General features: G+C 44.8%; 1 protein-coding gene across 6 annotated transcripts in view; it reads left to right on the plus strand.

Annotated features, from left to right (window-relative positions):
• Positions 1 to 22400, plus strand: part of kif6 (kinesin family member 6) — a 775022-nt gene that overhangs the window by 238083 nt on the left and 514539 nt on the right. The window lies entirely within an intron of this gene.

Consider the following 22400-nt stretch of genomic DNA (forward strand, 5'->3'; position numbering starts at 1 on the left):
CGATCACCATACCAAGGTATGTCCTATCCTGTCCCACCGACAGGACATAGCCACAGAGGTGGTGCAGAGTGCTACATAGTCAGGCGGTAGTGACCCTGAGATTCCTCAACGTTGAATCCAGATCCTATGAAGTCTTATGACATCAAGTCATATATCTGCAAGGAAACATCACTGCCCGGCCTGAACTGATGAATCAGTTGTCCTTCACGTTGAGCACCACTTGGAAGAAGCATTGAGGGTAGCAAAGGCACAAAATGTATTCTGGGTGGGGAGTTCAATATCCATCACTAAGGGTGGCTTGGTAGCATCACAACTGACCGAGTTGGCTGAGTCCTGAAAGACATATCTGCCTGCAGCAGGTGGTGAGAGAACCAGTAAGAGGGAGAAACCAACTTTACCTCGCCCTCTACTTGTCGCAGATGCATCTGTCTATGACAGTATTGGTATCACTGCACAGTCCTTATGGAGACGAAGTCCAGTCTTCGCACTGAGGACACAGTCCACTGAGCTTAATGGGATCGATTCAGAACAGATTTAGCAGCTCCAAATGGGGCATCCATGAGGTGCTGTGGTCCACCAGCAGCAACAGAATTCTATTAAAGCACAATCTGTAACCTCATGGCCCAGCATATCCCTCAATCTACCATTATCATCAAGCCAGGGGACCAACCCTGGTTTAATGAGGAGTGTAGCAGAGCATGACAGGAGCAGCACCAGGCATACCTAAAAATGAAATACCAACCTGGTGAAGCTACAGCGCAGAAGCAGCATGCTACAGCCAGAGCTAAGTGACTCTGGGCACTGAATTTTCGCATCACGCTGGGGGCGGGAAGGAAGATGGGCAGATGTCGAAAATACCTGCACCAGCCAGCATGCCTGTTTCCCGACGCCATCCTGGTTGCTGACCAGTTTCTCCAGGGCAGGTGGAGGGCAGCCAAGTCCGTTATGGAAGCCAATTAAGAGTGCTGAATAGCACATTAAGAGCTCGTTAAGGGGAAAGTTGTGATTTTTATGAGGGCTGCACGCACTCTCTAGAGCACACCTGCTGATTGCAGTGGGGAGCCGGTCATGGCTGGCCCAACAAATTAGCTGGACACCCATGAAAGGGTGAACGAAGCAGAGGGAGCTCGGTCATTGGGAGATAGGTGCCATTGGCTCATTGCAGGCGGTGGGAAGAGTGGTCAGTAAGCGCTTGGGCAGTGCAGGGGGAGGCACTGTGGGAGCATAACGGGGGGGTGGGGAGCAAGACAATTAGTAGGCCTCCTGAGCAAAAGGAAGGCAGCAGCTGGCAATGGGGGTATGACACTCATATTTTGGGCCCAGTGAAGATGCGGAGCTGGGCCCTCTGCAGCAGGAGCAGAGCCCCGAGCATCAGGAGACCAGAGGAGATTCATAGAAAAATAGGAGCAGGAGTAGGCCATTTGGCCCTTCGAGCCTGCTCCACCATTCATTATGATCATGGCTGATCATCCAACTCAGTAACCTGTTCCCGCTTTCCTCCCATATCCTTTGATCCCTTTCACCCCAAGAGCTATATCTAACTCCTTCTTGAGAAGCTCAAGGGGCGGGAAGGACACGGAGGCCATACCTTCAGCATAGGCTCTGCCACGGAAGACGGAGGTACCTGCAAGACTGCGACTCTTCAGGCAGATGGTCACAGACATCTATGCCCTCGTTGTGGAAGACCTCACACCTCGCTGCATTGGAACCATGCTCTGCCGGTAGCTGTCAAAATTATTGAGGCTTTGAACTTCTTTGTTTTGCACTCCTTCTAAAGATCAGCTGCAGACTTTATTGGCATCTTGCAAACGGCTGCACACCACTGCATCTCATAGGTCACTTGTGCCCATTTGCCAGAGCTGGACAGTACATTCAATTCCAGACAGATGCAGCCTTGCAGGCACAGAGGGCATTGGGTTTTGCTGCCATCACTGGATTCCCCCAAGTGCAGAGCATCCTTGTTCACACACGTGTGACCTTCAAGATATCCAGTAATCGGTTTGTCAGGTTCATCAACAGGAAGGGCATCGACTCCCTCAATGTTCATCTGATCTGTTTCCTCCATGTGTACTCTCGCTTTCCTGACAGCTGCCATGACCTCTTCATTCTCTGGCAGTCCAGGCCTCTTTTTTATTCTTTCACGGGATGTGGGCATCGCTGGCTAGGCCAGCATTTATTGCCCATCCCTAATTGCCCTTGAGACGGTCGTGGTAAGCCTCCTTCTTAAATGGCTGCAGTCCATGTCATGTAGGTACATCCACAGTGCTGTTAGGAAGGGAGTTCCAGGATTTTGACCCAGTGACACTGAAGAAATGGTGATATAGTTCCAAGTCAGTATGGTGTATGGCCTGGAGGAAAATCTGCTGCCCTTGTCCTTCTAGGTGGTAGAGGTTGCAGGTTTGGAAGGTGCTGTCTAAGGAGCCTTGGTGAGTTGCTGCAGTGCCTCTTGTAGGTGGTATACACTGCTGCCACTGTGCGTCGGTGGTGGAGGGAGTGAATGTTTGTGGATGGCGTGCGAAACAAGCAGGCTGCTTTGTCTTGGATGGTGTTGAGCTTCTTGAGAGTTATTGGAGCTGCTCTCATCCAGGCAAGTGGAGACTATTCCCTCATACTCCTGACTTGTGCCTTGTAGATGGTGGACAGGCTTTGGGGAGTCAGGAGGTGAGTTACTTGCTGCAGAATTCCCAGCCTCTGACCTGCTGTTGTAGCCACAGTATTTATATGGCTACTCCAGTTCATTTTCTGGTCAATGCCCTAGTATGTTGATAGTGGGGGATTCAGTGATGGTAATGCCATTGAATGTCAAAGGGAGATAGTTAGATTGTTTATTGTCAGAGATGGTCATTGCCTGGCACTTGTGTGGCACGAATGTAACTTGCCACTTATCAGCCCAAGCCTGAATGTTGTCCAGGTCTTGCTGCATCTGGACATGGATTGCCTCAGTATCTGAGGAGTCGCGAATGGTATTGAACATCGTACAATCATCAGAGAACATTCCCTTTTCTGACCTTATGTTGGAGGGAAGGTCATTGATGAAGCAGCTGAAGATGGTTGGGCCTAGGACACTACCCTGAGGAACTCCTGCAGTGATGTCCTGGGACTGAGATGATTGACTTCCAACAACCACAACCATCTTCCTTTGTGCTAGGTATGACTCCAACCAGCGAAGAGTTTTCCCCCTGATTCCCATTGACTCCAGTTTTGCTTGATGCCATACTCTATCAAATGCTGCCTTGATCTCACCTCACCTCTTGAGTTCAGCTGTTTTGTCCATGTTTGGGCCATGGCTGTAATGAGGTCAGGAGCTGAGTGTCCCTTGCAGAACCCAAACTGAGCATCAGTGAGCAAGTTATTGCTAAGTAAGTGCCACTTGATAGTACTGTTAACGATACCTTCCAGCACTTTGCTGATGATCGAGAGTAGACTGATGGGGCAGTAATCAGCCAGTTGGATTTGTCCTGCTTTTTGTGGACAGGACATACCTGGGCAATTTTCCACATTGTCGGCTAGATATCAGTGTTGTAGATATACTGGAACATCTTGGCTAGGGGTGCAGCCAGTTCTGGAGCACAAGTCTTTCATACTATTGCTGGAATGTTGTCAGGGCCCATAGCCTTTGCAGTATCCAGTGCCTTCAGCCGCTTCTTGATATCACGTGGAGTGAATCAAATTGGTTGAAGACTATCATCTGTGTGGAGGCCGAGATGGATCATCCACTTGGCACCGTGGCTGAAGATGGTTGCAAATGCTTCAGCCTTGTCTTTTGCACTGATGTTCTAGGCTCCCCGATCATTGAGGAAGGGGATATTTGTGGCGCCGCCTCCTCCTTAGTTGTTTAATTGTCCACCACTGTTCATGACTGGATGTAGCAGGATTGCAGAGCTTAGATATGAGCTTAGAGGAACAAATTTGCAAGGAAATTACAGAGAGTTGCAAGAATTATAGAATAGTTATAATGGGGGACTTTAATTATCCAAATATGGACTGGGCTAGTAGTCATGTAAAAGGCAGGGAGGAGCAAGAGTTGCTGGATTGTGTTGAGTAAAATGTTCTACAGCAGTATGTTTCCAGTCCAACAGGAGGGGAGGCACTGCTGGACCTGGTTCTTAAGAATGAGGTGGGCCAAGTGGATCAAATATCAGTAGGAGAAAATTTAGGGGACAGTGATGATTGTATCATAAGGTTTAGGTTGGTTATGGAAAAGGGCAAAGAACAATGTAGAGTAAGAATAATTAACTGGGGGAAAGCCAACTTCAATGGGGTAAGAATGGATCTGGGCTGAATAAATTGGAACCAAAGGTTGGCAGGAAAAACAGTAGCTTAACAATGGGCTACCTTCAAAGATGAGAGAGTTTGGGCACAGTCAAGCTATATTCCCTTGAAGGGGAAAGGTAGGGCAAATAAATCCAGAGCCTCCTGGATGACAAAAGATGAAGATAAAGAAGAAAAAGTGTGTTTGTGACAAATGTCAGGTAGATAATACAATGGAGAACCAGGCTGAATGGAGAAGGTTCAGAGGGGAAGTGTAAAAGAACATAAGGGAAGCAAAGCTTATTTATTTTAGCAGAGAGGTCAGTGACTAGGGGACATAGATTTAAAGTGATTGGTAGAAGGATTAGAGGGAAGATGAGGAATTTTTTTTTCACCCAGAGGGTGGTAGGTCTGGAACTCACTGCCTGAAAGGGTCGTAGAGGCAGAAACCCTCGACTCATTTCAAAGGTGTCTGGATAAGCACCTCAAGTGCCGTAACCTGCAGGGTGATGAACAAAATGCTGGAAGGTGGGATTAGGCTTGGTGGCTCGTTTTTTGGCCGGCGCAGACACAATGGGCCAAGTGGCCTCTTTCTGTGCCATAAACATTCGAAGATTCAAAGAGAGACAGTATGAAAAGAGACTGGCAGCTAACATAAATGGGAATCCCAAAATCTTCTTTAGGCATATAAATAGTAAAAGGGTGGTAACAGTTGGAGTAGGGCAGATTAAGGATCAAAAGGGGGATTTACGCATGGAGGCAGGGGTATAGCTGCAGTATTAAATGAATACTTTGCATTTGTGCTTACCAAGGAAGAAGATGCTACCCAGGCCACGTGAAACATTGGTAGGAGTTGTTTATAGGCCATCAAACAATAGTGGTAGTGTGGGGCATAGTATTAATCGGGACATTGGCTAAGCATGTTGCATGGGTAATACAGTAATCGTTGGTGACGTCAATCTGCATATTGACTGGGTAAACCTAATGAGCACTAATGCTGTGGAGGATGAGTTTCTGGAGTATGTTAGGGATGGTTTTCTAGAGCAGTATCTTGAGGAACCGACCAAAGAACAGGCTATTTTAGTCTAGTGCTATGTAATGAGAAAGGGCTAATTAATAATCTTGTTGTAAAATAACCTTTAGGATTGATTGATCATAATATGATAGAATTTTACATTATGTTTGAAAGTGAGGTAGTTCAATCTGAGCCAGGGTGTTAAATTTGAACAAAGGGAATTATGAAGGTATGAGGGGCAAATTAGCTGAGGTGGATTGGGAAAATACATTAGAAGGTATGACAGTACATAGGCAATGGATAGTCTTCAAAGAAATATTACATAGCTTACAGCAACTATACATTCCTTCAAGGCACAAAAACCCCTAAAGTAAAGGCAGTCAACCGTGGATAACAAATGAAGGTAAGGATTGCATAAGATTAAAGAAAAGGCCGATATAGTTGCCAGAAATAGTAGTAAACCTGTGGTTTGGGAGGATTTTAGAATATAGCAAAAGAGAACGAAGAAACTGATAAAGAAAGGGAGAATAGAATATGAATGTAAGCTAGCAAAAAACATAAAAACCCACTGTAAAAGCTTCCATAGGAACGTAGAAAGGAAATGTTTGGCTAAGACAAATGTGGGTTCATTACAGGCAGAGTCAGGAAAATTTATAATGGGGAATAGAGAAATGTCTGAAAAGCCAAATGATTACTTTGTAATAAAAGCAAAATACTGCGGATGCTGGAAATCTGAAATAAAAACAAGAAATGCTGGAATCACTTAGCAGGTCTGGCAGCATCTGTGGAAAGAGAAGCAGAGTTAACGTTTCGGGTCAGTGACCCTTCATCAGAATGATTACTTTGTGTCTGTCTTCACTGAGGAATATACAAGAAATCTCCCAGAATTAGAGATCCAAGGGATTTGGGAGAATGAGGAATCGAAGGAACTTAGTATTAGTAAGAAGGTTGTATTGGAGAAATTAATAGGGCTGAAGTTTGATAAGTTCCCAAGACCTGATATTCTACATCCCAGAGTTTTGAAAGAGGTAGCTATGTACATACTGGATGCATTGGTGATCATCTTCCAAAATTCTATAGATTCTGCAGGTTGGAAGGTAGCAAATGTCACCCCACTATTTATGAAGGGAGAGAGCGAGAAAACAGGGAATTACAGACCTGTTAGTCTTACATCAGTCATTGGGAAAATGCTAGAATCTATTCGAAAGGATGTGATAAATGGACACTTGGATAATAATGATCTGATTGGGCATAGTCAACATGGATTTATGAATGGGAAATGATGTTTGACGAACCTGTTGGAAGTTTTTGAGGATGTTACTAACAGAATTGATAAAGGGGAGTCGGTGGATGTGGTATACTGGATTTTCAGAAGGCTTTTGATAAAGTCCCCCACAGGAGGTTGGTTAGCAAAATTAAAGCACATGGGATAGGAGGTAATATACTGGCATGGATTAAGGATTGGTTAAAAGGCTGAAAGCAGAGAGTAGGAATAAATGGGTCATTCTCGTGTTGGCAGGCTGGGACTAGTGGGGTACCGTAGGGATCAGTGCTTGAACCCAGATGTTGACAATATATATCAATGATTTGAATTTGGGGACCAAATATAATATTTCCAAGTTCGCGGATGACAAAATTGTGAGGAAAATGCAAAGCGGCTTCAAGGGGATTTGGACAGACTTAGTGAGTGGGCAAGGACATGGCAGATGGAATATAATGTGGAAAAATGTGAGGTTATCCACTTTGGTAGGAGGAATAGATGTGCAGAGTAATTTTTAAATGGTAAGAGATTAGAAATGATGTACAAAGGACCCTGGGTGTCCTTGTCAATAAGTCACTGAAAACTAACATGCAGGTGCAGCAAGCAATTAAGAAGGCTAATAGTATGTTAGCCTTTATCACAAGAGGATTTGAGTACAGGAGTAGTGAAATCTTGCTCCAATTGTATAGATCCTTGGTTAGGATCTGGAGTACTGTGTGCAGTTTTGGGCCCCTTACCTTAGGAAGGATATTATTGCCATAGAGGGAGTGCAACGAGATTCACCAGACTTGTTCCCAGGATGGCGGGTCTGTCCTAAGAAGGGAGATTAGGGAAACTGGGCCTGTATTCTTTCGAGTTTCGAAGAATGAGAGGTGGTCTCATTGAAACCTACACAATACTTAAAGGGATAGACATGGTAGATGCAGCAAAGATGTTTCTCCTGGTTGGGGAGTCTAGAACCAGGGGACACAATTTCAAAATAAGGGGGAAGCCACTTAGGTCAGAGATGAGAAGAAATTTCTTTACTCAGAGGGTTGTGAATCTTTGGAATTATCTACCCCAGAGGGCTGTGGAAGCTCAATCATTGAGTGTGTTTAAAGCAGAGATTGACAGATTTCTAAATATCAATAATATAAGGGGATATGAGGATAGTGTGGGAAAAAGGCATTGAATTGGATGATCAGCCATGATCGTATTGAATGGCAGGGCAGGCTCGATGGGCTGAATGGACTACTCCTGTTCCTATGTTCCTATGTAATTAATACACTAGAAGGATTTAAAATCGTTAAGGAGGAGGTATTAGATACGTTGTCTATACTTAAAGTTGATAAAGCACCATGGCCAGATGAGATGCATCCAAGAATACTGAGGGAAGTGAGAGTGAAAATTGCAGAGGCACTGGCCATAATTTTCCATTCTTCCTTAGACACAGGAGTGGTGCCAGAGAACTGGAGAATTACAAATGTTGCATCCTTGTTCAAAAAATGATGTAAAGATAAGCCCAGCAACTAGGGGCCAGTCTGATTAACTTTGGTGGTGAGGAAACTTCTGGACACATTAATTTGGGACCAAGTTAATAGTCACATGGACAAATGCGAGTTAATTAAGGAAAGCCAGCACGGATTTGTTAAGGAAAAATCATGTTTAACTAACTTGCTGGACTTCTTTGAAGAGGTAGCAAGGAGGGTTGATGAGGACAAAGCTGTTGATATGGTGTACATGGACTTCCAAAAGGCATTGTGAGCAAAATTATAGCTCAAAGGATAAAGGGGACAGTAGCAACATGGGTATGAAATTGGCTGAGTGACAGGAAACAGAGAATAGTGGTTAATGGATATTCTTTGGGCTGGAGGAAGGTTTGTAGTGGAGTTCCCCGGGGGTCAGTGGTGAGACCTTTGCTCTTCCTGATGTATAATCATGGCCAAAATTTGCAGATGATACAAAACCTGGAAGCATTGTGAACTGTGAGGAGGATGGTGTAGAACATCAAAAGGACATAAACAAGTTAGTGGGACAGGGCATACCTGATGATGATGGTTGTGTCTGGGGCATTGTCTGTAAGGTATGATTCCATGAGTTTGACTATGTCAGGCTGTTGTTTGACTCGTCTGTGGGACAGCTCTGCCAATTTTGGCACAAGCCCCTCGAGGTAAGTGAGGTGGAATTTGCAGGGTTGACAGGGCTGGGTGTGCCATTGTCATTTCCAGTGCCTGGGTTGATGCCGGGTGGTCCATTTAGTTTCATTCCTTTTAGACATTTTTCTTGTGGTTTGGTACAACTCAGTGACTTGCGAGGCGATTTAAGAGTCAAGTACATTGCAGCGGCACTGGAGTCACATGTAGGCCAGACTAGGTAAGGATGGCAGATTTCCTTCCCTAAAGAAGGTTAGTGAATGAGATGTTTTTTTATGACCATCGACAGTGGTTTCATGGTCACCATTATAGAGAGTAGCTTTATTTTTAATTCCAGAGTTATTAATTGAATTTAAATTCCACCAGCTGTCATGGTGGGATTTGATTCCGTGCCCCCAGAGAATTAGCCTGCTCCTCTGGAATGCTAGTCCAGTGACATTACCACTATGCCTCTTCCTCCCCCAGCACAAAGGAAGATGGTTGTGGTTGTTGGAGGCCAAACATTTAAGCTGCTGCAGCTCTCACTCCTCCCCCCACCCTGCCCAAATTCTGTGGATGGATTCTAGTGGACAAAGGATATCCCTTGAAGAGATGGCTAGTCACTCCTCTACGTGAGCCCCAGACAGAGGCACAGAGGCAATACAATCAAAGCCACCTGCTCACTAGGACAACTATTGAGCAGCCCATCGGGCTTCTGAAAGTGTGGTTCCAGTGCCTGGACCGGTCGGGTGGTGCCCTGCAATACATATTGCAAGGGTCTTGAACATTGTGGTGGCCCGGTGCACACTCTATAACGTGGCCCTCCAGAGAGGTGTGGATCTTGAAGATCATGGGGCCTTGGAAGGACACAGCTCATCGGCGGATGAGGAGGAGCAGGACATGGAAGTGGAGGAGGAATTATAGCTCAAAGGATAAAAGGGACAGTAGCAACATGGGTATGAAATTGGCTGAGTGACAGGAAACAGAATTAAACAATGAATGTGCTCACCAATTCTGTGAGTGTTTTAACCCTTTTTGTGCTATGATCATAAAAGAACCAATCGCACAGGTTTCTTGCATTTAAACAAGAAAGAGGTTAGTTTATTGTACTTAAAATCAAAACGCGATCTCAGTAAAAATAATAAACTGCTCAAACTTTCTCACACACACGAGAATCACACACACAAATAGATTACTGAGTGATAAAGAATAGTTTGATTGGATTAGAGTCCAGAACAAATAAAAATAATACACAATCTATGGGGTCTGGTAATTCAGTTGTCTTCCGGCCAAATTTGTGGTTCTGAAGTTCCTGACAGGTAGAAGTAGCCACCTTGGTTCGGGGTTTACTTGGAAACAATGATGTAGGTAGCTTTCTCTCCAGGGTCTCTGTCTGTAGCAATGATAGACTTGGATGTTTCACAGTCACAGATAGGGTACATAACTTGCAGTATTACCTGAAGAGAGACACACACACATCCCCACAGGGGTCCTGCACTGGTTAGCTTTGAAAGCTTGCTGCTGTGTGTAACAGAAATTCCAAGTTTTCACACAGACTGGAGAGACTGTCACATGATTCTTTCAGTGTATTTTCTTTTTACTTTAATGAGATCCCAGCCTAAGAATCACAAATCTCCCTCAGGTCTTACTGTTTCAATGTTTACCCCCTGGAGGTACGTCTCCACTAGTGTGAATGCTGCAAGATGGCTTTGAATGTCTTGTTAATGAGGGCGACACTAGATAATTTACACAACTGCTCAAGCCATTGTTATGGATGAGAGTTATTAGACATGCATCTCCACTTCGATGCCTTGGACTGTAAGGTATTGCAATGTAAATTGTGGTGGCCACCTTAGCTGCCAATTTTTCAACAGTTGAATGTAGGATTCCAGCTTTCCTCTTTAAAAGTTTAATTTAGGTTTTCAACTGATTAATTAAAAATCATAATTCAGCAAAGCACGTTTTCATGACAATTCTTACCTGCTCAGAGGTTTCACTATCACCGTTACAGAAGCCTTGCTCTCCATCACCACTTCACACCTTATTTCTTGTCTCGCCATTAATAAAAGGAGTCTCATAGATCTTGCTTTGTGTCATTCTTTACATGGTGCTCAGAAAGGAAAACAGTACACAATTAAAGGAAGAAGACACACCAATGACCCACTCAGTGTTTTGCGCATCACAGAGGCCTCTGTGCTCGGCCACTTATATGCAGTGCTCCCCTTGTGGAGATGGAGACAGCCTGCTCACTGTAGCTTCCTGCGGCTGAGATACACATCATGGCAGTTGTCTTCATCTCGTGAGGGCATCTCCTGAATCAATGCCGGGGCACCATTACTGGGTCCTGCTGCACAGATGCTACCTCTCAGAGGGGTCAAGGAGGCCAAAGATAATGATGGGGCCCATGATAGGTGGTGCCCTCATCCTCCTCGGTGATATCCTCAGCCCTTGGCTTGTGCTGTGGATGGCTGGAGGGGAGCACCAGCTGGGGCACAACTAGTATCCCCTCCATACATCCCTGTGTCATCGCCACTGACCGGTCCAGGCTACATAGTGTGGCATGCATCCTGTATATATTAGTGCACATTTCCTGCATGTACTCCATGTGCTGCTGCATATGGCTCTCCATGACGCTGACCACTCTCAGTGGAGGGGCTCATGTGCTCAAAGTCCTGAGCCACTGTGGCGCACATTAGCTGGTTGGACTCCTCCATTCTCAGCCCATGACCCCACACTGCCTCAGGGAACTCCGACATGTGGGACCACATCTACTGCCGCTGGTCTAGTTAAGAGTCTCCTTTCTAGTGACTGTTGAGACCCTGCATCTATGCCCATCTGAACAGGGCCATGTCTGTCCTTCCTGTTCTGTAGGGGACTGACAACAGCTGCCTTTGCCTCTGGCACCACCTCTTGCATACTAGTGCTGTGATCCTCACCCAGTGCCACCCTATCGAACCATGTGCGGGGACCCACCAAGGTGATCGTATCTGCACTTGTAGACGGTGAGCTTGTAAGGTGTGACAGCGCTTCTTTGGAGCTTTGCTGCTGCTGCTTTTAACCTGGAGATGGTCTTGACTGGATGTCTGCAACTGTGGGAGACACAGGAAGAGATCATGAAAGCTAGCCTTGGAGAGCAGGAGCCTCTGCAGTGCTGAGGCTTCCCAATGCAACTAGATTATCAATATGCTGTGGGAGGGAGTGGAGTGCAAGGCTTCTCCTTAATGAGTGCTTTGTCCTTTCTAGTCACCACCTTCACCATGAGTGCTCATCTCGCCACGGCTGGCCTCCTCATGGTCCACGATCCTGGCTAATTCCATGGCTTCCTCCTCCATGGTTGTGATTATGTGAAGGTAGGGAACACCTCCACCAATCTGGCCCCTCTCGCAGGCATTATGGGCCCATTCGTGCTGCAATGACTAAAGAGAGATAAGGCACTGTTGTCCCCTATGGCCACTGCCTATTGCTCCTTTGCATAAAAGATTAATAGGCAAGATAAAACTCATGGTGTTAGGAGTAATATATTAACGTGGATAGAGGATTGGTTAGCAGATAGGAAGCAGAGAGTGGGCATAAATGGGGCATTTTTAAGTTGGCAGGCAGTGAATAGTGGGATGTTGCAAGGAACAGTGCTGGGGCCTCAGCTATTTACACTGTATATTAATGACTTGGATGAAGATACAGAGTGTAATGTATCGAAGTTTTCTGATGATACAAAGCTCAGTGGAAAGGTAAGCTGTGGGGAGGACATAGAGAGGCTGCAAAGAGATATAGGCTAAGTGAGCAGCAACAAGATGGCAAGTGGAGAATATTGGTAGGGAAGTGTGAAGTTTGGTCGTAAAAATAGAAAAGCAGAATATTTTTTAAAAGGTGTGAAACTGGTAAGTGTTGATGTTCGGAGAGACTTGGGGGTACTCTTACAAGGAACGCACAAAGTTAACATGCAGGTGCAGCAGGCTATTATAAGGCAAATAGAGTCATAGAGTTTTACAGTACAGAAACAGGCCCTTTGGCCCAAAGCGCCTGTGCCGACCATCAAGCGCCCATACGATCTAATCCCATTTTCCAGCACTTGGCCAGTAGCCTTGTATGCTATGACATTTCAAGTGCTCATCGAAATCCTTCTTAAATGTTGTGAGGGTTCCTGCCTCTACCACCCCTCCAGGCAATGTGTTCCAGATTCCAACCACCCTCTGGGTGAAATTTTTTTTCCCTCAACTCCCCTCTAAACTTAAAAGCAAAATACTGCGGATGCTGGAAATCTGAAATAAAAACAAGAAATGCTGGAAATACTCGGCAGCATCTGTGGAGAGAGAAGCAGAGTTAACGTTTCAGGTCAGTGACCCTTCTTCAGAACTTTCTCCCCCATATCTTAAATCTATGCCCCCTGGTTACTGATCCCTCCACTAAGGGAAAATGTTTCTTCCTATCTATCCTATTAATGCCCCTCATAATTTTGTATACCTCAATCAGGTCCCCCCTCAGCCTTCTCTGCTCCAAGGAAAACAACTTCAGCCTATCCAGTCTCTCTTCATAGCCAAAATGCTCCAGCCTAGGCAACATCCTAGTGAATCTTCTCGGCACCCTCTCCAGTGCAGTCATATCCATCCTATAATGTGGCGACAGTACTCCAGCTGTGGCCTAACCAGCGTTTTGTACAGTTCTAACATAACCTCCCTGCTCTTATATTCTATGCCTCAGCTAACAAAGGCAAGTATCCCATATGCCTTCCTAACCACCTTATCAACCTTTGTTGCTGCCTTCAGTGATCTATAGACAAGCACCCCAAGGTCCCTCTGACCCTCTGTGCTCCCTAGGGTCCTACCATCCATTGTATATTCCCTTGCCTTGTTCGTCCTACCAAAGTGGATCACCTCACACTTCTCAGGATTAAACTCTATCTGCCACTGCTCTGCCCATCTTACCAGTCTATCTATATTGTCCTGTAATCTAAGGCTTTCCTCCTCACTATTTACGACACCACCAATTTTCGTGTCATCTACAACTTACTTATCATACCTACTATATTCACATCTAAATCATTAATGTACACTCCAAACAGCAAGGGTCCCAGCACCGATCCCTGTGCTAGCCCACTGGTCACAGTCTTCCATTTGCAAAAACAACCCTCGACCATCGCCCTCTGCCTTCTGCCACTAAGCCAGTTTTGGATCCAATTTGCCAAATTACCCCGGATCCCATGGGCTCTTACCTTCTGAACCGATCTCCCATGTGGGACCTTATCAAAAGCCTTACTGAGGTCCATGTAGACCACATCAACTGTACACATCTAGTCACCTCCTCAAAAAATTCTATCAAATTTGTTAGACATGATCTCCCCCCTGACAAAGCCATACTGACTATCCCTGATTAATCCTTACCTCTCCAAGTGAAGATTAATCTTGTCTCTCAGAATTTTTTCCGATAATTCCCCTACCACTGACGTTAGACTCACAGGCCTATAATTACCTGGTTTAACCCTGCTACCCTTCTTGAATAATGGTACCACATTCGCTGTCCTCCAGTCCTCTGGTACCTCTCCTGTGGCCAGAGAGGATTTGAAAATTTGTGTCAGAGCCCCTGCTATCTCCTCCTTTGCCTCACATAACAGCCTGGGATACATCTCATCTGGGCCTGGGGATTTATCCACCTTTAAGCCCGCTAATACAGCTAATACTTCCTCCTTTTCAGTGCTAATTTGATCAAGTATATCACAATCTCCCTCCCTGATCACTACACTTAAGTCATCCCTCTCCATAGTGAACACAGATGAAAAGTAATCATTTAAAATCTCACCTATGTCCTCTGGCTCCACACACAGATTGCCTTTTTGATCCCTAATGGCCCCACTTTTTCCCTGGTTATCCTCTTTCCCTTAACATACTTATAAAATGCCTTGGGATTTTCCTTTATCTTGTCTGCCAGTTATTTTTCATGTCCCCTCTTCGCTCTCCTAATTACTTTTTAAATTTAAGTACTCCCCTACACTTTCTATACTCCTCTAGGGCCTCTGCTGTTTTCAGCGCTCTGAATCTGCCATAAGCCTCCTTTTTTTTTCTTTATCCAATCCTCTATATGGATAAAGAAAAAAAGAGAGGCTTATGGCAGATTGGCATTTATTGCAGGGGGATTGGAGTACAGGAATAAAGAAGTCTATCTAAAACTGTACAGGGCTTTGGTGATATCGCACATGGAAAACTGTGTGTAGTTTTGGTCTCCACATTTAAGAAAGGATATACTTGCACAGGAGACGGTGCAGCGAAGATTTATTAAATGGGTCCCTAGGATGAGGAGGTTGTCCTATGATGAGAGGCTGAGTAAATTGGGCCTGTATTCTCTGGAGTTTAGAAAAATGAAAGACAATCTAATTGAGACATACAAGATTCTGAAAGGGTAGAAGCTGAGAGATTGTTCCCACTGGTCAGGGAATCTAGAACACGGGGACACAGTCTCAGGATAAGGGGCCAATCATTCAGGACTGAGATGAGAAATTACTACAATCAAAGGTTTGTGAATCTTTGGAATTCTGTACCCCAGAGGGTTGTGGATGCTCCATCATTGAATACATTTAAAGCTGGGATTGATAGATTTTTAGTCTCTCAGGGAATCAAGGAATATGTGCAGGAAAGTGGAATTGAAGGCCAAGATCAGCCATGATCGTATTGAATGGCGGAGCAGGCTCAATGGGCCATGTGGTCTACTTCTGTTCCTATTTCTTGTGTTCTTGTATTAGAAGCTGCATATTTCAGCATAGGCAGGTCCTCAGCAGCAGTATGGCTGTGAGCTATTTTGAGGGGTCAGCACATACGCCTCCCATGTTCAAAAGTAGCATATGCCCTGAGGCTCCTCAGCTGGTGTGTCTACTGCAGGGTGAATACCCAGAGTTGCACGAAGTGTGGCATATGAACATACGAATTAGGGGCAGGAGTAGGGCATTCGGCCTCTTGAGCCTGTTCCACCATTCAATAAGATCATGGCTGATCTGTTTGTGTTTCTAATTCCATCTACCCCCGATAACCCCTGATTCCCTTGCCTAACAAGAATCTATCTACAATAAAAGCAAAATACTGCAGATGCTGCATCCAGAGATGCTGCAAGAATCTATCTACCTCTGCCTTAAAAAAATTCATCGACCACCGCCTCCACCACCTTCTGAGGCAGAGAGTTCCAAAGTCGCACCAAACACTGAGAGAAAAAATTTATCCTCATCTCTGTCTTAAAAGGGCGATGCCCAATTTTAAAATAGTGCCCCCCTAGTTCTGGACTCATCTACAAGAGGAAACATTCTCTCCACATCCACCTTGTCTAGACCGTTCAGGATCTTATAAACTTCAATCAAGTCTCCCCTCACTCTTATAAACTCCAGCAAAAAACAAGTCCAGTCTGTCCAACCTTTCCTCATAAGACTAGATTAGAGATACAGCACTGAAACAGGCCCTTTGGCCCACCGAGTCTGTGCCGAACATCAACCACCCATTTACACTAATCCCACATTCCCACCAAACATCCCCACCTATCCCTATATTTCCCTACCACCTACCTACACTAGTGATAATTTATAATGGCCAATTTACCTATCAACCTGCAAGTCTTTTGGCTTGTGGGAGGAAACCGGAGCACCCGGAGAAAACCCACGCAGACACAGGGAGAACTTGCAAACTCCACACAGGCAGTACCTGGAATCGAACCCGGGTCCCTGGAGCTGTGAGGCTGCGGTGCTAACCACTGCGCCACTGTGCCGCTCATTCCAGGTATCAATCTAGTAAATCTCTGAACCGCCTCCAAAATATTTACATCCTTCCTTAAATAAGGAGACCTAAACTGCATACAGTATTCAAGATGTGGTCTCTCCAATGCCCTGCATAACTGAAGCATAACATCCTTACTTTTATTTTCAATTCCTCTTGTAATAAAGGAAAGCATTCCATTAGCCATCTTTATTACCCGGTGTACTTGCATACTAATTTTTTGTGACTCCTGCACTAGAACATCTAGATCCCTCTGTACTTCGGAATTCAGCAGTCGTTCTCCATTAAAGTAATATTCTGCTTTTTTATTCTTTCTGCCAAAGTGAACAACTTCACATTTTCCCACATACTGCCCCATCTGCTAGATTTTTTCCCACTCAATCAACCTATCTATATTGGTCTGGAAGCTCCTTATGTCCTCTTCACAACATACTTTCCTACCTATAATAAAAGTAAAATACTGCAGATGCTGGAAATCTGAAATAAAAACAAGAAATGCTGTAAATACTCAGCAGGTCTGGCAGCCTCTGTGGAGAGAGAAGCAGAGAATCAAGCTGAAGGGTCACTGACCTGAAACGTTAACTCTGCTTCTCTCTCCACTGATGCTGCCAGACCTGCTGAGTATTTCCAGCATTTCTTGTTTTTATTTCATACTTTCCTACCTATCTTTATGTCATCTGCAAATTTAGCTACCATGCCATCGCTCCCCTCTCCTAAGTTGTTGATATTAATTGTAAAAAGTTGAGGCCCCAGCACAGACCCCACTCGTCACATCCTGCCAATCAGAAAAGGACCCATTTACTCATACTCTCTGTTTTCTGCTAGCCAGCCAATCTTCTATCCATGCTAATATGTTACCCCCTCCACCATGAGCTGCTACTTTGCGCAATAACCTTTTATGTGGCACCTTGTCAGATGCCTTCTGGAAATCCAAGTACAGTACGTCAACAGGCTCCTCTTTATCCACAGCAAATGTCACTCCTTCAAAGAACTCCAACAAATTGGTTAAACATGATTTCCATTTCACAAAACCATGCTGACTATTCCCGATTATCTTGAGTTTTCCAAGTGCCCTGTTACAACCTCCTTAATGATTGATTCTAACATCTTCCCACGACTGACGTCAAGCTAACTGGCCTGTAGTTACTTGTTTTCTGCCTCCCCCCACTTCTTGAATAAAGGGGTTATATTTGCTACTTTTCAGACTGATGGAACCTGACCAGAATCTAGTGAATTTTAAAATGTTTTTTTAATTTGTTCATGGGATGTGGGCGTCGATGCAGCATTTATTGCCCAGCCCTATTTTCCCTTGAATTGAGTGGCTTGCTAGGCCATTTCAGAGGGCTTTAAGAGTCAACCGCATTGTTGTGGGTCTGGACTCACATGTAGGCCAGACCAGGTAAGGACAGCAGATTTCCTTCCCTAAAGGACATTAGTGAACCAGATGGGTTTTTGCAACAATCGTCAGTGGTTTCATGGTCACCATTAGACTAGCTTTCTAATTCCAGATTTATTAATTGAATTAACATTTCACCATCTGCCATGGTGGGATTCAAACTCATGTCTCCAGAGCACTAGCCTGAGCTTCTGGATTACTAGTCCAGTGACATTGCCACTATGCCACCGCCTCCCCCGAAAATTAATACCAATGCATCTACTCTCTCATTAGCCACCTCTTTTCAGACCCTGGGATGGAGTCCATCAGGACCTGGGGACATGTCAGCCCGCAGCACCATCAGTTTGGTCAATACCGCTTCCCTGGTGATTGTATTTTCACCAAGTTCCTCTCTTCCTTATCTGGTGTGGAGAAGAGGCAGTTGGGAGCCGGGAGCGCCGTAAGTACAGCCCGGGGATCAGAGCGCGGCTTTACCTACCAGGAGTGGAGCAGAGGCAGTCGACATCAAGGAGCCCTAGAAAAATTGAAGTCAATGGGAAACAAAGGGAACACTCTCCACTGGTTGGAGTCATACCTAGTACAAAGGAAGATGGTTGTGGTTGTTGGAGGCCAAACATCTAGGTGCCAGAACATTGCTGCAGGAGTTCCTCAAAGTAGTGTCCTAGGCCCAACAATCTTCAGCTGCTTCATGAATGACCTTCCCTCCATCATAAGGTCAGAAGTGGGAATGTTTGCTGATGATTGCACAGCGTTCAGTACCATTCGTGACTCCTCAAATACTGAAGCAGTCCATCTCCACATGCAGCAAAACCGTTACAACATTCAGGCTTGGGTGATAAGTAGCCAGTAACATTTGTGCCGCAAAAGAGTCAGGCAATGATCATCTCCAACAAGAGAAATGAGATAAAAGCAAAATAATGCAGATGCTGGAAATCTGAAATAAAAACAAGAAATGCTGTAAATACTCAGCAGGTCTGGTAGCATCTGTGGAGAGAGAAGCAGAGTTAACATTTCAGGTCAGTGACCCTTCAGAACTCAAGAGAAATGAGATGGTTTTCTAGAACGGTATGTTGAGGAACCACCTAGAGAACGGGCTATTTTAGATCTGGTATTGTGCAATGAGAAAGGGCTATTTAATAATCTTGTTATAAAGGAGCCTTTTGGGAAGAGTGACCAAAATATGATAGAATTTTACTTTAAGTTTGAAAGTGATGTAGTTCAATCTGAAACTAGGGTTTTAAATCTAAACAAAGGAAACTACGATGGTATGAGGGACAAGTTGACTGTGGTAGATTGGGAAACTACATTAGAAGCTATGACAGTAGGCTGGCAATGGCTAGCATTTAAAGAATTGATACATGGTTTACAACAAATATACATTCCTTTGAGGCACAAAAACCCAGCAGGAAAAGTGATCTAACCATGGCAAACAAGAGAAGTTCAAGATTCTGTTCGACCAAAGGAAGAGGCTTATAAAGTTGCCAAAAAATTAGTAAGCCTCAGGATTGGGAGCATTTTAGAATTCAGCAAAGAAGGGCCACCAAACTGATAAAGAAAGAGAAAATAGAATATGGTGTAAACTAGCAAGAAACAGAAAAACGGACTGTAAAAGCTTCTATAGGTATGTAAAAAGGAAAAGATTAGCAAAGACAAATGTGGGCCCATTACAGGTAGAGACAGGGGAATTTATCATGGGGAATAAGAAAATGACAGAGAAACTAAGCAGATACTTTGTGTCTGTCTTCATGGAGGAAGATGCAAAAAACCTCCCAGAAATATTAGAGAACCAAGGGACGAGCAAGAATGAGGATTTGAAAGAACGATTAGTAAAAAAAGTAGTACTGGAGAAATTAATGGGACTGAAAGTTGATAAATCCCCTGAACCTGATGATGTACATCCCAGAGTGTTGAAAGAGGTGGCTGTAGAGATAGTGGATGCATTAGTGATCATCTTCCAAAAATCTATAGATTCTGGAGCGGTTCGTGAAGATTGGAAGGTAGCAAACGTAATCTCACTATTTAAGAAAGGAGGGAGAGATATAATAGGGAACTACAGACCTGTTAGCCTGACATCAGTAGTTGGGAAAATCTAGAATCTGTTATCAAGGATATGATAACGGGACACTTAGAAAATAATGGTAGGAATGGGCAGAGTTAACATGGATTTATGAAAGGGAAATCATCTTTGACAAACTTGTTTGCTTTTTTTGAGGATGTAACTAGCAGAATAAATAAGGGGGAACCAACCAGTGGATGTGGTGTATTTGGATTTTCAGAAGGCTTTCGATAAGGTCCCACACAAAAGGTTAGTAAGCAAAATTAGAGCACATGGGATTGGGGGTTACATGATACTGGTTAGATTGAGAATTGGTTAATGGACAGAAAACAGAGAGCAGGAATAAACAGGTCATTTTCAGGTTGGTAGGCTATGACTAGTGGGGTACCAGAAGGATCCATTCCATTGGGCCCCAGCTATTCACAATCTATATTAATGATTTGGATGTGGGGACCAAATGTAATATTGCCAAGTTTGCTGATGACAAAAAACTAGGTAGGAATGTGAGTTTTGTGGAGAATGCAAAGAGACTTGATAGGGATTTAGACAGGTGAAGTGAGTGAGCAAGAACATAGCAGATGGAATTAATGTGGAAAAATGTGAAGTTATCCACTTTGGTAGGAAAAACAGAAATGCAGAATATTTCTTAAATGGTGAGAGATTGGGAAGTGTTGATGATCAAAGGGACCTGGGTTTCCTTGTTCATAAGCCACTCAAAGCTAACATGCAGGTGCAGCAAGCAATTGGGAAGGCAAATAGTATGTTAGTCTTTATTGCAAGAGGATTTGAGTACAGGAGTAAAGAAGTCTTGCTGCAATTGTGTAGCGCCTTGGTGAGACAGAACCTGGAGTATTATGTACAGTTTTGGTCTCCTTACCTAATGAAACATATACTTTCCGTAGAGGAAGTGCAATGAAGGTTCACCAGACTGATTCCTGTGATGGCGGGATTGTCCTATGAGGTGAGACTGAGGAGACTGGGCCTGCATTCTCTAGAGTTTAGAGGAATGGGAGGTGATCTCATTGAAGCATACTAAATTCTTACAGGGCTCAACAGGGTTGATGCAGGAAGGATGTTTCCTCTAGCTGAGGGTTCTAGAACCAGGGGACACAGTCTCAGAATAAGAGGTAGGCCATTTATGACTGAGATAAGGAGGAATTTCTTCACTCAGTGGGTGGTGAATCTTCAGAATTCTCTACCCCAGAGGGCTGTGGAGGCTCAGTCATTATGTTCAAGACAGAGATCGATAGATTTCTAGATATTAAAGATATCAAGGGATATGGGGGTTAATGGGGGAAAATGGTATTGAGGTAGATCAGCCGTCATCTTGTTGAATGGTGGACCTGGCTCGAGGGGCCGAATGACGACTCCTGCTCCCATTTTCTAAGTTCCTATGTTGCTAAGAGAAAATATAGCCATCTCCCCTTGACATTAAATGGCATTACCATCGTTGAATCCCCCACCATCAACATCTTAGAGTTTGTCATTGACCAGCCATATTGACATACTAAGTCTACAACAGCAGATCAGAGGCTGGGAATTCTGGGGCGAGTAACTCACCTCCTGACTCCCCAAAGTCTGTCTATCATCTATAAGGCACAAGTCAGGAGTGTGTTGGAATACTCTGCACTTGCCTGGATGAGTGCAGTTCCACTCAAGAAGCTTGATCGGCACCCCATCCACCACTGGCGCACAGTGGCAAAAGTACCATATACAGGATGCACCGCAGCAACTCACCAAGCCTCCTTCGACAGCACCTTCCAAACCAGCAACCTCTTCCACCTAGGAAGACAAGGGCAGCAGATGCAAAGGAAGACCACCACTGGCGAGTTCCCCTTCAAGCCACACACCATCATGACTTGGAACTATATCGCCATTCCTTCACTGTCGCTGGGTCAAAATCCTGGAACTTCCTCCCTAACCGCACTGTGGGTATACCTACCCAACATGGACTGCAGCAGTTCAAAACAGCGGCTCATTACCACCGTCTTAAGGGTAATTAGAAATGGGCAACAAATGCTGGCTTAGCCAGCGACGCTCACATCCCATGAAAGAATTAAAAAACCTCACCTTGCTGGAGCATATTAGGTGATTAAACCTCTTCTGACACTGTATCCAACTTCTGTGGACCACACTTCTGCTGACTTTGTCAGCTATGTCCATCCAAGCCTGCTTAGTATGGGTGGATGGCCTCCTCCTGTCACCCTCTGGGAAGAGGACCCCCTCCTCTCCATTATGTCCTCCAGGAGGGCCTCCAGGTCCACATTAGAATCGAGGTGCTGCCCTGCCTTGAGTTTCACACCTCTGGCTCTCCTGAGACATTCTTGAATTCAAACCTTTTATGCTCTTCCAATCTGAAGTAACAGCAGTGAAACAGCAGCCACAGTTATGGCCACCATGGTTTGTTTAAATTGGGCTCGTGCTTGAGCAGTCCCGACTCCATTCCCGCCTCCTCGGCCACTAATTGGCCACTAAGCTCATTTCCATGTCAATGTTAAAGTGTGAGCTGATGACTGTTTTCCCCCAACGGTGGGCTCTGGACCAGGAAACGGTCCGGGCCTCCAT

The sequence above is a fragment of the Heterodontus francisci genome, chromosome 3, assembly GCF_036365525.1.
Source record: "Heterodontus francisci isolate sHetFra1 chromosome 3, sHetFra1.hap1, whole genome shotgun sequence".
NCBI classification, from domain to species: domain Eukaryota; kingdom Metazoa; phylum Chordata; class Chondrichthyes; order Heterodontiformes; family Heterodontidae; genus Heterodontus; species Heterodontus francisci.